This window comes from Condylura cristata, unplaced genomic scaffold, assembly GCF_000260355.1.
Source record: "Condylura cristata isolate star-nosed mole 26May11 unplaced genomic scaffold, ConCri1.0 scaffold00006, whole genome shotgun sequence".
NCBI lineage: Eukaryota > Metazoa > Chordata > Mammalia > Eulipotyphla > Talpidae > Condylura > Condylura cristata.
Window position 1 is genome coordinate 4,515,526 of NW_004567107.1, and position 4,397 is coordinate 4,519,922.

Genomic DNA, 4,397 nt, shown 5'->3' on the forward strand with positions numbered 1-4,397 from the left:
AGAGCCCGTGTTCCTTCCGGGGATAGTCACTTTTAGGGACAGTTTACACCTCCATTCTAACCCTTAATCCGAAGCACTGCCCTGAAGGAACTTTCCGCATCCTCAAGAGACCCTTGGGTGACTTTTCGGAGTTACTCTCGAAGGTGAACTTGGGACAAATGCGGAGCAGATTTCACTCTGACAGAAGAACGAACTCTCGCTGCCTCTGATCAGGCCCTCGCTGGAGGGGCTGCTGGCCCCCGACGGTGGGGAGCCCCCTCAGCGCAAGGTCTGGGTCTGCCCAAGGCACATAAATTAAGAACAGTTCAAAGGAAAAGTCTGCCTAAACTTAGTTAGCTTGGTGAGACCGACTTCCCGAGTGGACCCCTGCCAGGCCAGGACCGCCACCAAGATGTCTGTTTCTGTGAGGCTTCAACAACTTCTGATGCCCATTAAGCAAAAGGGAAAAACCCCACCATGTATGATCTGACATCAAAGGAATTCATCCCACCAAGGCTCCAGACCAGGTCTTCTGATTCATTCTTACTCGATACCTGGGTTTAGGACACCCGCCTGCATCTTTCCAAGTCACCAACTGATTCCTAAAAGACCCTCCAGCCGGCTGGTGGGTAAATACCTCCAGTCAGAGGCCGACTTTGCAACGAGGGCACACCCCGGTTCAATATATGAACTCAATCCAATCTGCAAATAGTGCTTTTCCTTTTCTAATGGAATTATATTACAGCAAAGGGCAACTTGGTCTTTTCTATAAAAAGGCTCTTTCTTCCAGAGACTCTTGTGTCTATGGGCAGCTACTTAGGCAAACACCTTCCCCACAAATGGTCAAACATTGAAAAGGTCTCCGGTTCGGCAGTACTGTCTGATTAAGCAATACCACCTCGACAGGAATGATTTTCTGCTCAATTATTTCAAGTCAACAGAGAGTGGTTGCCTTGTGTCCACTGCTCAGGTCAAGGAGAGAAAGAGGGCCGGGGGGAGTCTCGGGATTGGCCAGGAGAAGCTCTGGATAATCTGCAAGCCTATGTTGGGAAGAACAGATGTGGCTCAAATTGATTCTCATCTTTCCCAAACTCTCCCCAAAGCCCAGCTTGGCACTGTCTCCGTGCTCCACATACAAACGGGGGAGGGGGCCGGCGTCAGAAGACAGTGCAGAACTGCTCCGGGCTAACTCCTTGGGGATCAGAGGAGTCTGGAGGTGCTTTAGTCTTTTTTTTAAAGATTTATTTATTCATATAGAACTGGGGTACAGGCCAGAGATGCGGAGGGTGAGAGGATTCACCAGAGACAGAGTGGGGAGCAGAACAGGCAAATGGACGAAGTACACTGCTGAGGGGAGCAGCGGGAGAGGCAGGAGAGGTCTGTTCGCCATGTGGGTCACCTCCGGGGCAGGCGGGGATCGAACTCATGCGGAAGCGGCTTTAGATTCTCAGTGCTGTGCTTTAACCCGCTGTGCCACCAGGGAGGGCCGTTTTAGTCTTTTTAAACCTCTGTTCCGTGCCCCGTGACCTGTACAGCAGGGCAACGTGGCTGGCTTGCCTACTTCAGTTATGGGAGGGTCCCGCTAGATGGGATGGTTAGCAAACCATGATGCCCTTCTAGAACACCAGGAGGCCCACAAGCCTCAGCTCAAGGGACAACCACAGCTTTGCTTCTTCCTCTAATTGGGCTGCCTGAGTTCTAACCTATGTTTTAAATTTGTTGTAAGACAAAGCTTTTGTTTGGTCACATGAAAATGCCTTAAAGAGGCAATGCTATAATTAACTCCAGCTTTAGTCTCATCCCCCAAAGTCTCTGCGAGGTGTCGTCTTTTTTCCCCTAAAAAGCCCTTCCTTGCCGTCTCTTGCTTCTTGCTCCTACGCCCTTTCCATAGAAATTGTCCCTGGCTACTGCCTGGCATCGCCTTTTCTGCCTACTTCCATATTAACTAATTTTCCCATCACTGTCCCCACCTCTTCTCGAAATGAAGGCAGAAGTGTTGGTTCATTTCAAAAGAAAACTTGACCGAGCCGCTGCAGACTGGCAAAAGGCTTTGTGTCCACACAAAGCCTCACCCATCACCCACTGACAAGTGCTCGGCTGAACCCCGAGCCCCTCTGGCTGGGCCTGTGGGTTACACGAAGCAGCTGCCCCAACTTGAGGGCTTCTCTGTGCCCTGCCCACCCCCCCACCCACCCCCCACCCCGCAGATGACCCATTTCAAAGCCAAGGGGCCTCGAATTCTCTCTTGGCTCTCAGTAGTTTGCAAAACTGGGCACTGTTTGCTCTGCACTCAGCTAATACTGATACTATTTCAACAGGAAGTGGGGGGGCACGAGGCAGGGAGTCTTCCTGGTGCCCAGTATATACAAAAAGGCTGATTCTCTCTCTAATACTTAAAAACCATTCAACAGGGGACTAACTTGCACTCCTCAAGCATCATAAACAAGAAGCAAGGGGCAGTTTGCTCCCAGTCTCTCTCAAAGTGCTGTGACAACTTAATGTATTCAAAAGCTGAAAGAGTAGAGTCCAGACCAAAGCCACTCCTGAACTAAACTGCACTGACACAGATTAGCATGGCCGGTGACATGCAAATGTGAGAATGTGTTCCACACAGTCACAGAATCAAAAGATTTTGAAGAGGATGGGACCCCACGGTAACCCCTCTGGTTAATCAAAAACGTTTTCTTTCCATTCTGGAAAAGAAAAACGATCATTTTCTCTTTATCTGTCCTTAGAAATTAACTACCAAAAAATGGATGAAGGTCAATAACAGATGTGCCCTGGGCTACGAGAGCACCACGATTCCAGTTGGGGCACAGAGCATGGTGCAAACAGGAACACCAGGTACCATGCTGCTGCGGGCCTGGCAGCTTACGCCAAGCAGGCAGGTTCAGAAAAGCAGAAAGGCTCCCGTAGCCTGCATCTCCGAGACACACAGCCCATCTGGGCTTAGCCATCCTAACCGTCCAGGTCATTTGTTCATCAGATAGGCATGGAACCCAGCTCACAACGCCATTTTGTGTAAAACTCATTTTTTTAAAAAAACATTTGCTCCACCTCTTGGACTTAACCCAATGATTCTATCTTGTGCGGAGCTGCCCTCCGCGTCCCTGGCTCATCCTAAGTGGGTGAAATACCTGGGATGTGGACCCAAAATACCTTGGACTTGAGTTATAGAAACCTCTCCACGTCCACCCACCCCTTGGGCAAGAATCAGGTTGACGCCACTGCCGTTTTACCGGGTTTTCACACTCGGCTACCAGCGTCTCAAATTGTTGTATGTGGGAATGGACCAAAAGAACTCAGAAGAGAACTAGGTTACTAGGTGAAGTACTTGTAGCCCTACTCCGGGCTGCAAATCGGGCTAAGGGGAGCAACAGCTCCAGAGTGGAGGAGAGATGGAAGGGGAGAAACAGCCTGGGCTCCAGGTGGGGAGACAGAGAAGCTTCCGCAGCCCAGGGATGGCCATCCCGTCTCCCCTAGTGCTAAAGCAAGAGCCCGTGTTCCTTCCGGGGATAGTCACTTTTAGGGACAGTTTACACCTCCATTCTAACCCTTAATCCGAAGCACTGCCCTGAAGGAACTTTCGGTCAATGACAGTGAGCCTAAACCCCGATAAAGAACTGTCAGTCCTCACCACCCACATTCTTAACCACCCGCTTGAAAACCCAGTTCCCATTTTTCTTTCCCCCGACTCCCACATGCTTCTAAGAGGAACCAGATCGGCCTCCCGCTGGCATGGAAACGGAGAAGGGAGCGGCGCGCTGGAAAAGTATGGATGAGCCGGCCTCAGGGGTGGGGAGGGTTGGGGGGAGCGTCTAACTTAGCCTTGAGGTCCGGAGGGGCGGTGACAAAGGTCGGACTTGGCTTTCTACTTTGGAGAAAGCCCGATGGCCTTTTCACCCATCAGAAAGCCCCCGACAGTGACCTCCTGTGCCCCTCAGAGCTTCCCCCACGGCCCAGACACCCACAGAGGACAAGGAGCTCCACTCTCACTAAGGCAGACATGGGGTGTCCATCTGCTACTCAGTGTTCCACCCAACCCACGACGTCGTCCGCCAGACCTGCCAAGCTTCAGACCTGCCCAAGAAGTCTGGCCGTCGGACCTGTCACCCGGGGTCCAAAGCGGACGCCGGGACCTCGCGGCGTCGCCGGGACGCGGAGGGGCCCCCCGCCCACCCGCGCGGAGGGTGCGCGCCGCCTACCCGGAGCTCGCCCTCGGTGCGATGCAGTCCCAGGCGCCGCAGCCCCACGGCCAGGTCGTTGACACAGAGGCCGCCGTCGCGGTTGACGTCGAGCGTCTGGAAGAGGCTCCAGAGGCGCAGCCGGTGGTCCGGACCCCCGCAGACGGCGCCGCCGCACGGGTCCCCCACGGATGCGGGCGACGAGGACGACGAGGCGGCGGCGGAGGCGTCCGG